The sequence below is a fragment of the Littorina saxatilis genome, linkage group LG8 (genome assembly GCF_037325665.1).
Source record: "Littorina saxatilis isolate snail1 linkage group LG8, US_GU_Lsax_2.0, whole genome shotgun sequence".
Taxonomy (NCBI): Eukaryota; Metazoa; Mollusca; class Gastropoda; order Littorinimorpha; family Littorinidae; genus Littorina; species Littorina saxatilis.
Window position 1 is genome coordinate 51019636 of NC_090252.1, and position 13149 is coordinate 51032784.

At 41.5% G+C, this 13149-nt stretch overlaps 1 long non-coding RNA gene across 1 annotated transcript in view; it reads left to right on the forward strand.

Moving 5' to 3' along the window:
* The window catches only part of LOC138973791 (uncharacterized), a 68142-nt gene that overhangs the window by 27530 nt on the left and 27463 nt on the right, over positions 1–13149 (forward strand). The gene's annotated exons all lie outside the window — the stretch shown is intronic.

Below are 13149 nucleotides of genomic sequence, written 5' to 3' on the forward strand. Positions count from 1 at the left end.
ATTTGAACGTTATCATCACTACATATCTGTTTAGCGTGTTACATTGGATAATATATTCTCCAGTATACCCTGGCTGCCACCTTTGCATAGTTGAACGATTGTATTTGATGTATTTTGCAGATTGTGATAGGTGTAATTAAGCTACAAATATATTCGGGGGAAATGCTGTCTGCCCAGTGGGGGATTTGTATTACCTAAATTAATGAATTCGTAAAAGCCACAAAAAACATTTGATTAAATCAACTCTTCATAGCAAGTTGCTGGGATCTTGACATATTATACCTAGACTGAACTGGCACGCTTATTATCGAATGTTTGCAACTATACTGTAAAAGGTTATTACAGTTTAATAAAACTCTTTATTTCATACGGTAGGAGAATGAATCGCCTTTCTAGTAATACACTTGGTTTTAACATAACTGGCCGCAAAACAAAGATCTACAGCTAAATATATGTGTGTAGTCTTTTATGACGAGTAGTGTATAACCAACCGAACTCTGACATGGATTACAGGATCTTCATCGTGTGCACTTAGTCTTGTTCTGGGTGGACAGGTTTACGTCTGAAGGGATTGTATATCTCTTGTCATTGCTCAATGGGCGAACAAATACCATGCGAGTTGTTTTCTCAACCCAGTTTGACAAGTACCTTGCGCTCAGCGAGAGAACCAATACCCTGCGGGTTGTTCTGTCAACCCAGTTTGACCAGTACATTGCGCTCAGCGGGAGAACCAAAACCATCTGAGTTGTTTTCTCAACCCAGTTTGACAAGTACCTTGCGCTCAGCGGGAGAACCAATACCCTGCGGGTTTGTCTCTCAACCCAGTTTGACAAGTACCTTGCGCTCAGCGGGAGAACCAATACCCTGCGGGTTTGTCTCTCAACCCAGTTTGACAAGTACCTTGCGCTCAGCGGGAGAACCAATACCCTGCGGGTTGTTTTCTCAACCCAGTTTGACAAGTACCTTGCGCTCAGCGGGAGAACCAATACCCTGCGGGTTGTTCTCTCAACCCAGTTTGACAAGTACCTTGCGCTCAGCGGGAGAACCAATACCCTGCGGGTTTGTCTCTCAACCCAGTTTGACAAGTACCTTGCGCTCAGCGGGAGAACCAATACCCTGCGGGTTTGTCTCTCAACCCAGTTTGACAAGTACCTTGCGCTCAGCGGGAGAACCAATACCCTGCGGGTTTGTCTCTCAACCCAGTTTGACAAGTACCTTGCGCTCAGCGGGAGAACCAATACCCTGCGGGTTTGTCTCTCAACCCAGTTTGACAAGTACCTTGCGCTCAGCGGGTGAACCAATACCCTGCGGGTTGTTCTCTCAACCCAGTTTGACAAGTAACTTGCGCTCAGCGGGAGAACCAATACCCTGCGGGTTGTTTTCTCAACCCAGTTTGACAAGTACCTTGCGCTTTGCGGGAGAACCAATACCCTGCGGGTTGTTTTCTCAACCCAGTTTGACAAGTACCTTGCGCTTTGCGGGAGAACCAATACCCTGCGGGTTTGTCTCTCAACCCAGTACCTTCCGCTCAATCAATAAACAAGTGATAACAAACATATCTGTAACATTCAACCTAATTATTTCGCCAAAGTTTATACTATAATATGTACATTTCAATATATTTCCAAAACCTGAGCACGGTTGGGCATTCAAAGAAAAAATGCTCCTATACATAAAGTTCATCCTCACAATATGTACAGTTTTTATCAGCCTTCACTTTCATTTTACACAATAAAATATTAGTTGGATAAATGTTTTGCAATATTTTCCAATGCAGTACACGTAATCGAGCTTCACTAGTGATAGTGGCTGGTGAGTTCCAATTCTTTTCGTCAATTTCAAATCCTAACTTTCTTCTCCAAAATCCTTCTGAACAGGGTGGGCGGCATTTGTTTTCTACGAGAATCTTTCGAATTTCTTTTACTGATCTCACTTTTTTTTTCACAAAAGGTCGGAATGTCACAGACTGAACAATTTACATCGTTTATAGCTACATTTCTTAAAAGGAGATGTACAGCTGTAGGAACAACATTGTACTTGAGCAATCTATCATCATCAGGCTGCGTACTGGCCACAACAGGCTCAATGCTCACATGAACCGAAAGTTCAAGCTGGCGCCATCACCAACCTGTGCCTGCGGTCAAGAAGACCAAACAGCGGAACACATCTTACAGCGATGTCCCTTCCTAGATGAGGAACGAAAAGAAGTGTGGCCGTCACCAACTCCCTTGCAGACCAAACTATACGGCAGTCGACAGGAGTTGGAGAAAACGACAACATTTATCACCAGTGCTGGACTGATTGTGTAACCTCTGCGAACGCCAAGAAGAAGACGAAGAAGAGCAATCTATTTGCAGTTTGTTTGTTTGTTTATTTGTTGCTTAACGTCCAGCCGACTACGCAGAGCCATATCAGGACGAGGAAGGGGGGGATGAAGGGGGCCACTTGTCAAGCGATTCCTGTTTACAAATGCACTAACCCATTACTTGTGTCCCAGCAGGCTTTAGTAAAACTAAATTAATACCTACTGGAAGATTACCAGTTTCCAGTATGTTAAAATAGGCTTAACCTATCTACTGCTGGACTTACATCAGAACACTAACAGATTAAACTATACATGAATCGCGAGACAAGCGGCAAGAGAAGAGATTTTTGGAAAAAATACAGGTGAATGAGCAAGAAGGCAGAAAAAAGAAAAGAATTCATGAAGAAAAAGAGAGCATGACAGGAAAGAGGAACCAAAAATCTACCTAACAGCAAACTAGAAAGCTCCTGCGGTTCCAAAAACAGGAGGGGCTTTTAATTTCATAACCGCAGTGCCCCACTGCGGGATCTATTTGCAGTGTAGCCAGTTCTTTCACACACTTCTTCTTCATATGTAGCAAAACGTCCATTCTCACACACATCGCTCACATACTTTATACCACTTATAATCCAATCCGCAAAAAAGAGTGGGTTACCTTGACAAATTATATCTTTGTTGTTCCACAACAAACCCGATACAGAATTACCATTATCGACTTGATTGTTATCAAGCCATGCATTCAACACAGCGGACCAAAATTCCGTTTTAATACTGTCCAATCCTTTAAATGGTTTGCTATTAATATTCGCAAAAAAACATTCAAAGCGACTCCCAAAACGAAAAAACTGTGCTTTTGGGAGCCATGACCATTTCTGGTCTTCATTAGACAGAGTTAGGTTCACAACCCAGCTTAACAAAAGGGAACACTGCATCTGTCGCAGATAAATCATATTCAATCGACCTTGCTTTACTTCGTAACATAAAACAGTTCTTTTCACCTTTTCAAATGCCTTTCTGTTGCAGTCTTTTTTGCGCCACACGAAGCGAAACATTAACCTATTAATTTCGTCGTCTGGTACAATCAGCGCCTGCATTATATAGAGAAAATGTGTCAGAATAAACGTTTTAAATACACAGACTGTACCAATAATGCTCAAATTCCTTTTGTTCCACACCCAGATGAGCCTTTTCGCAACATTCTCTTCCCAATTCTCTCTCACTTTTGACGCACGCATGTAATTACAGAAATATACACCCAGAATTTTCATTTTGTCTGTACATGCAAAACCGCAACACTCATTCCTACAGTTCTTCCGTGACCCAAACCACATTAGTTTGGATTTTTGGTGATTTGTGTTCAAACCTGATATTTCCGAAAATTTATCATTCAAAGCCAGGGCTTGGAACACGTCATGTTCATCTTGCAAAAACAATGTAACATTATCAGTGTGAATGAATGCAAATGTGTTAATATGCTGTCATACAGGAATCAAACACAACTCCAAATGTCGGTTCCCTCCACTGTATTATACGGCTATGACATCATACACACAAATACACACAATCATGAACATAAATGTTAGGTACTCAAAAATCCGGTACTCACAGTTTTGTAGTCAAAAACAACTAGAGATCACAATCTCGTACACAATTGCACTATCAAAACTCTCTACCCTTCACTTAGGTAAAGAAATACAAACAGTCCGTGAACTCATAGGCACGCGATATCTATTTTACATGTATCGACTCACGGCTCGTGTGTAGTAAAAAAACCAGATATAGTTCTTAATCCGGCAGACTTACATCACCGTCTGCTCTGTCTACTAAATATTCCTTATCTCTTAAGTAATCAAACTCTTGTAGACATATTTTAATTCTGTTCATACACAGAATTACACAGCGTCTATGGCCGTTTACTAGGAAATGTATTTAACTACTAATTCCTTCTACTGGCGACCTCGGTCTACGCAGTATCTATCGCCCTGTGACCTCTATGGTCCAACTCTACGGACAAACATAACCTTGCACTAGCTTCTCTAAATCCCGTCGAATCTCAGCTATGCGGGTCAATAGGCGTGATATTCCGGCGGCTTCTCAGATCCTTAGTACTGTCATCTGGTCGCTACCTTCCTTTCCGACCGGTTATACGACGCACTGCACACCATGTCTTAGATATCTGTCTGCTATGTTTAAAGTTACAGTGTTAGTCGATTCAACTCATGCGATAAACATTAGCGATATTCAAATGCTTATTCCATTTACCTGTTAAGTGCTTTACTCGGGCTTCCTTTCTCCCGGTCGATTCCTGTGACAACCCCTCCCTGTCCCTGGACAGTGGTTAAGTGTAACGATATCTTCGTTGCGATTCACAACCTCAACTCTCTCGGTCAGTGAGCTGAATTCACAGTACGTGCTACACACTTCGCTATGTCACGCTATTATCCCTGGTTAGCGCTCTAAAAGCGTGGAGGATATCACTGTCAAACTTTGCCTGTTACTGTTATTCGTGATTTCCTTCACAATCAGCGTACAACAATACTTTCAAAACTGTATCCATATCTCCGTTGTTCCATAATGACATACCCTTTATATTGTTGGGCTCTCGAGTTATGATTACTAACAATTCAACTGCTAATACGAAGGCTAGTGCGGAAAAAGGACAACCTTGCCTTATTCCGGAATCAATATTAAAACAATTCAGATAACCAACGCCAATAATGTACACAACTTCTTGTGTTTTTCATCAAAACATCAACCCATTTCACAAAATCAGTTCCAAAACCAAATTGTTCAAACATCTTCAACATAAACTCTTTGGAAATGCAATCAAATGCATGAAAACAAAGTTAATTGACACCATCAATCCAGGCTTAGTATGTAAATCTGCATGTTCTAAAACATCATCAACTAATCGCAATAAGGTTGAGACACGTGTACCTTTTATATACCCAACTTGATCCTCATTCACAACACTCCCTACAACACCAGAGAGCCGAAGAGCTAAACTTTTCGCTAATAACTCATAATCTGTATTGGTCAGTGAAATAAAAGCGGACAAACACTTAAAAACCGTAGGACTTTTAATATTAATTTTACTACTGGTGGTACCGGCACGGTTGGCCTAGTGGTAAGGCGTCCGCCCCGTGATCGGGAGGTCGTGGGTTCAAACCCCGGCCGGGTCATACCTAAGACTTTAAAATTGGCGTCTGGCATTATGGGGTTAGTGCTAGGACTGGTTGGTCCGGTGTCAGAATAATGTGACTGGGTGAGACATGAAGCCTGTGCAGCGACTTCTGTCTTGTGTGTGGCCCACGTTATATGTCAAAGCAGCACCGCCCTGATATGGCCTTTCGTGGTCGGCTGGGCGTTAAGCAAACAAACAAACAAAACATTTACTACTGGTCAGTGAAATTGGTCTCCAATTTTTTTTTAAATCATTTCTTGATAAATCCTTCCCTTTATGAATCAGTGTAATTGCCGCTTTACAATGTGAAGTAGATAGAGTTCCATTCTTAAAAGAAGCAAGTATATACCTTTTTAGGCTCCTCCAAAAAACCTTATAAAACTGAACTGTTAATCCATCAGTTCCAGGCGCAGAACCATTATTCATACGCTTTAGAGCTGACAAAACTTCTCCTACCACTTCCCCTTCACAACCGTCTTTCTGCTGATCATTTATTTTTAAAACCTTTGTTCCATCAAAAAAAGTGTCAATGTTCAAGCTAATGTTTCCTAATCAATTTTTCGTTCAAAGAAATCAGCAAAATACGTTTTTTGGACGAGAATAATATCTTCTTGCGTTGTAACAATTCGTCCGTTATCATCTTGTACACTTTCCATTATTTTTGCATTTGCTCTCGCCTTTTCTAACCCAAGAAAAAAGGTGTGTTCCTGTCACCCTGCTCGATCCATTGAACTCTTGCACGCACCTGTGCTGCACGAGATTTACGCTGCTTTAACAGTTCTAACTGCAGCTTGACCTTCTGCCGTTTACCTTGAATACAGTCAGGGGAGATACTTTGTACACATAAACTGACAACTTTCGAACAATACCTTCATTCACAGATACCATAAGCATAGAAAACTTGTGTTTCTATAAAACTTAGCAAGAATAAACTGGCATCGCAAATCACGAAGTGCGGGGCAACAAAGCACAAAATGAAACTCATCTTCCTTACTTTCCCTGCACAATGGGCATAACAACATATCCGCATCGTATCTCTTATATCGATTAACGTGCACAAATAGTTCTATTATTCCACCTCGGAATCTTGCCATAATGATTTTTAAATGCCTATCCATGTTCAATAATAAATAAGCTTTTACTTCGTGCACAGTGCAAAATGTCCTATATAACCCAAGTCTATCACTGTTCTGAACATGAAAATTCCATTCCTGCCATCAATCAATCAATCTTTCTCTGAAATCTGTCAAAAAACTGTTCTCATCTTGCACTCCTTGATTCATCCACACAAACCCAAAACCATTCTGACATAATTTACAACGTACACTAGACGCCTAGTTTCTTTTACCTCTTTCGTCCAGTTCACGCAACATTTTATAGGCTTTATGTATTTACGTCCATTCTTAACAACATTAACCAATATTTAACACAACGTATTGCAGCATTCACATACATAGGATACCTATTCATTTCGCCGTACACAAAATCGTTGGGTGTGCGTGATCCAACACCAAGACATTTCTTTAGGGCAAATAAATGAACTTTTTCAGACTGTAATGCAGATTTCTCAAGACCCCACGGCTGGGCGTTAAGCAAACAAACAAACAAACAAACCCTCCACCACGGAATGAGTTGCATGTCACATTTGCATGATTTTCATATTTTTACATTTTTCTAAAGAGTTTTGCATGCTCTATCCAGTGGCGAAAACCGCTTTAGAAAAGAGCGAAAACTGTTTGAGTTATAAGCCTGTGACTAAGGTGACCCTCACACTGTTACCAGACACTCCCCGGACTTATATTAAGCCCAGCGCAGAACCGCGCGAGGTGACATGCGACTCATTTTGTGGTGGAGGGTCACATATAATCATTCAAAAACTGTGCACCATGTCTTCCCTTTTCAATAATGTCCAAAGCCAACTCGTTTATAAAGAGAGAAAACAAAAGAGGACTACAAACATCACCTTTCTTTCTTTATTTATGTGGTGTTTAACGTCGTTTTCAACCACGAAGGTTATATCGCGACGAGGGAAAGGGGGGAGATGGGATAGGGGAAAGGGGGGGGGGGGGGGGGAAGATGGGATAGAACCACTTGTTATAAGTGTTTCTTGTTCACAAAAGCACTAATCAAAAAATTGCTCCAGGGGCTTGCAACGTAGTACAATATATGACCTTACTGGGAGAATGCAAGTTTCCAGTACAAAGGACTAAACATTTCTTACATACTGCTTGACTAAAATCTTTACAAACATTGACTATATTCTATACAAGAACCACTTAACAAGGGTAAAAGGAGAAACGGAATCCGTTAGTCGCCTCATACGACATGCGGGGTGCAGAGAAATAAGGATGTGGAAAAGAAGACTTTTGGTAAGTGAAATAAAGGTGATGGATCCAGTCAGGTAGAAATAAGACAACAAGAAAAGAATTGGAAAACTGCAGGGAATAGTAGGGAGAGTTTTCTTGGAAGGAAATATAGGTGAAAGGACTGGTAAGGCAGAAATAAGACAAAAGAAGAGAAGAAACAGAACCGTTAGTCGCCTCTTACGACATGCTGGGTAGCATCGGGTAAATTCTTTCTAGTCCCAACCAATATGGGACTCCCCCTAACCCGCGGGGGGACCAGGGAGGGGTAAATCCTTCCCCCTAACCCGCGGGGGGTAAACATCACCTTGTTTCACCCCGTAGGTACACTTAATATAATCAGTCAAATGTACACCACATTACACTTGGCATTTAAAATTTTCATATATACTTTTAATGCAACGGAACAACTTTCCTTTTATGCCATTTTTCAACAAAATTGGCCACATCAGGTTACGATCGATAGAATCAAATGCTTTTTCAAAATCTATAAATACCACATAGAGTTTACGATTAAAGGAAAACTGCTTCTGTACAAACACCAACAATGTAAACATATGATCGACAGTTGAATAATTCTTTTTAAAACCCAGCTTGATATTCTCCGGTAAGATTATAACGTTCACTTCATTCTTGAAGTCTACAATTGATAATTGTACTATACACTTTACTACTCACATCACAGAGTGATATTCCTCGATAATTACTTGGATCCTTAGCATCACCTTTTTTGAATAACGTGTGTACTGGAAACTTGCATTCTCCCAGTAAGATAATATATTGTACTACGTTGCAAGCCCCTGGAGCAAATTTTTGATTAGTGCTTTTGTGAACAAGAAACAATTGACAAGTGGCTCTATCCCATCTCCCCCCTTTCCCCGTCGCGATATAACCTTGAATGGTTGAAAACGACGTTAAACACCAAATAAAGAAAGATCTGAGGACGACGAAGTGCTGGAATGGTTTCCGGACAAGATCGGCGATGTCCTGCCTTGTGTTGATGGCAATGCACCTGGTCCAGAAGAGCCCGAGAGTGAGGACGACGGGGCCCAGGACGACAGCCTGGATCAGAGCGACGCCGATGCAGACTTTGAGGGACTGGAATAAGTACCGGTACTAAGACTGAACCTGTTCACCCCAGCTAGGCAGCTAGCAAGATGAGTTCATGTGTTAATTAGTGATGTTCATGTTTTGTCGAGTTTCTCTTCTCTTTTTTTTCCTAAGTTTGTGGGTTTTTCTTTCTCAGAAAGATTGGGCCTTTTGAAGACAAAATCCAAGTTCAGTTAACGTTTCATTTCCAAAGACGATCGTGTAATTTCTTCCCTGTACAGAAAGAAAGGACTTCATTGGTGTTGACATTTCGACATTTCATCAAGTTTCTTTTTCCCGGAATTGTGTTGTTATTGTTTGTCCTTGCAAAGGTCTGGCGATTTTCTTTTTACTTTATGAATATAAATGACTATGCTTGTGTTGTTTTCACAAGAGCCAGTCCTTTTCTCTCTCTCTCTCTCTCTCTCTCTCTCTCTCTCTCTCTCTCTCTCTCTCTCTCTCTCTCTCTCTCCTCTCTCTCTCTCTCTCTCTCTCTCTCTCTCTCTCTCTCTCTCTCTCATGATTGTCCTCGTTGGCCTTCTTTGCCTCAAAGTCCCTTTTTTTTTCTTTTTTCCTTCACTTCTACTCACACGACCTAACTTACATGCTTTCGGGGTTTGTATTCACTCAATTACACGGTTGAGCACAAAACTTACTTTGTGCAAAGGGGTCTATCCCTAGCAAACGCCCACCCCCCAATTTTACCCTAAATCTGTGCACAGAGGGGGTGGGCTTATGCTAGGGATTTTACGGTATCACAATCAAAAACAGTGTAATATGGAGATCCTTCTGGTGGTACATAAGCACACACATACAGGATATCTTTCGATAGACCAAACACGCTCTTATCAATAACAAAAGCATACACATTTGCACAAAGCACGTTCACTTCACGAATTTTAGGAACGAATTCATTCCTAACAAGACATAATTATCATCCCTCCCGATCTACGTCCATGTTTTGTGAACTTTGTTGCTGATTTGCAAAAAACAGAATATCCTGTGAAAACATTCATCTCAAAATATTTCATATGTGTCTCGACCAAACAAATGAAATCGAAAGTACGAACAAAAGAAATAAACTCTCCGTCTGTTAACTTAGACATCAAACCATTTACATTCCACTGCAGAAAAGAGAAAGTTTTACACACGGACACATTACTTTTACAAAAATACACATCTTTACTAGTGTTTTCATTTGTTTTTTCATTCGGCGGCGTTTCACCACTGTCAAGTGCCATAACACATTCACTGGCCTGCCGCTGAGCCACCGCGACACGAACACTTTCAATGTCACTGTCCGTAGCACACGGCTCGCCTGCACGCAAGTTTGTGTCAGTGATGTCACCAGTCACGGAAAATTCACGTGCACTAGCTTCAGTCAAAACCGGTGTCGCTTCAGGTCTATCTCCCCTCTTATTTCGTACCACAGAGACAATGTTCTTATTCACAGTATTTTTCGTGTTTTTTTTGTGGTATCACTATCAGGGCGGCCAGCTTCCTATCTTAATTATGTAAGAACCTCTCCATCGGCATCCAATACATGCTTCCTACCTTCTATCAGAAGGTGATCAAACACTGACCATCGTAGCCATTTTACCTTCTGACCTGGCTCACTTCAGATGCGGTATCAACTTGCGTCTTGTATCCCTCACGCGCATGGAGAAGTCCTCGCCAATGAAGATCTGGCTCCCTTGTAGCTTCCGCTTTGCTTTCAGCATCTTCACTTTGTCCTGGTAGAAAGTGCAGCGCGCAATCACCGGTGAGTTTGGCCTGGCACTAAGACGATGAACTCTGTCAAACTACACGTCCTCTGATAGTTCAAGCTTGTCCGTAATCATTTCTTTTAGCACAGCGTCACACTCGTCTGATGTCTCGTCCTCCCTTCTTTCCTTCCCATGAATAATGATGTTATTGCGTTTGGATCGACATTCTAAATCGTCTGTTTTCTTCTCCATGTCACCCAAACGTTTTTCTAAGTTTATGTTGTATTCTTGGAGCTGTACATTCTTATTCTGGAGTTCAGACACCTCTTCCTTTAGATCTTTCACTTCCCCCTGCAAGGCCACATAACTTTCACGAAGGTTCTTCACGTCGCCCGACATGTCGTCAAATTTACTGTTCATACTTCGGAGCATAGTTATGACGTCTTTCAGCGTTGGGTCCTGGCTCTGTGAGGTACTCTGAGAGGAACCCAATCTTGTCTGTCTTAACTCTGGGTTATTCTCCACGTCGCCTCATTGCATGAGCAATCCGCCCCAGAACAGCAGAGACAGGAGCAATCCAAAGGTGGCACCGTCTACCCTGTTTCGAAGTGTGTACACAGTCAGAAACATGGCGGCTTTCTTCTTCGCCCTCTTGAACATGAATCCAATGAAAACATGGTTGAATCCGCCGCACACTGAGCGAAACTCCAGTGCTGACGAAGGCATGGTGGCATCACACACAACCTTGCAAAATCTTGGGAGCAATGTCTTTGGAAATACCTTTGTAGAGGTTCGGAAACTCTCGTTTTGTTTCTCTTCTCTTGATGTGTTACGGACTCACTCTCTCGGACACAACAGATGACATTGTGACAACAACAGCAGTATACTGGCATGACAAACTTTATTTCTGTGTCTCTCGATCTTCCCTCCTCCTCTTCGCCAACCCGACCGAGGCCGGTGGCTACAAGCCACAGCATACAAAGTTGAACTACATCTCCTCAGTCAGTGGAGCCGAGACACGAACTAAATAATGAACTTATGCTGATACCGGGATGCAATTTATACTGTCCGCGTCGACTGCACTGGAAGCGGCTCTCGAATACTCCCCGAACGGCTGTCTAGAAACGTATGCTAGCCAAATCTGTGTTTGTTTAGGATCTTTGACAGCTGATAACTTTACACAAAATGCACACATTAGAAATCGGTTTGTTGCTATAAAACCAGCATGAAAAATACTTTTAAACCATGTTATAAAAAATAACTTTGGAAGTCCAGATCAAAAAGTAATTATGATTAATTACTCAGAACACATGACCAATTAACGATCGAAACCCAGCAAAATAAAGATTGCTCAAATAAACCACTCCCTGTACCAAATACAATTCACTCCATTACAAAATGAACTCCTGAACTTTCCATACATGAGTCATACTTGCGGTAAAATGGCACTTATGACAAGTTATGTGGCGTAAAACTTGACAAAGAAACGCAGGTCGTCGAAATGACGCGTGTGACGTCACGCGGCGAGACACCGGTCAAACTGAGGAAAACTTTGATTTACTTGATCCAAACATTTATTAATGCACTTTAACTCAAAAAGTATCTTAAGGGAATACAAAATTAAGTGTACTAATATACGAAAAAGTTACACTTAATGACTTATAGAGATAATAAAGAAATTCCAGACGTCACCTACTTGGCGCTAAAACTCAGATAGCGTCGAAGGTTTGGGTCGGAGCTGATGGAACATTAAAGCAATTTAAGGAACAACAGGGCCTTTAAGAGTACTTAAGCACGAACATACAGCAACATAATGTCTATATCCATTAATTATTGACATCTAAAAGTAATATATAGCCTTAGATTTCAGAAACAGTACGTGCAACTCAATCAATCTAAAAACAGATTTTAGGCGGAATAAAACATGGCCGCCGCTTAGATGTAAATAAGCTGTGTTTGGGCACGGCTGGTGCACACCAGTACTTTTTGTTAACAGATAATGAATAGACACCTAACACAAACTGATCGGCAACAAAGACTAAACTTGACAATGACAACAGCTTACTCTATAGTTGGTGACTGGTCACCCTGTCACACCTTGAAAATTAAAGAAACTTGCAGAGCTCACAACACTTGCTGCGCACGGGTATGACCTATATGTCCCTCCCCTGTTGTTTTTGTGTCTGTCAGTCACAGCGATCGTGACACAATGAAGCCCATCACTCTACGCCTCTTGTCATTAGCTGTGGAAATGTTCTCACATGCGTGAGAGAGAGAGAGAGAGAGAGAGAGAGAGAGAGAGAGAGAGAGAGAGAGAGAGAGAGAGAGAGAGAGAGAGAGAGAGAGAGAGAGAGAGAGAGAGAGAGAGAACGAACGAACGAACGAACGAACTTTATTACTCAAGGATGGAGATTTTAGGCTCACGCCTAGTCTTACAATCTGTCCCTGCTAAACTAAGACATAAAGATAAAGACAATAAAAGGACAATTGTCAATCGCAATC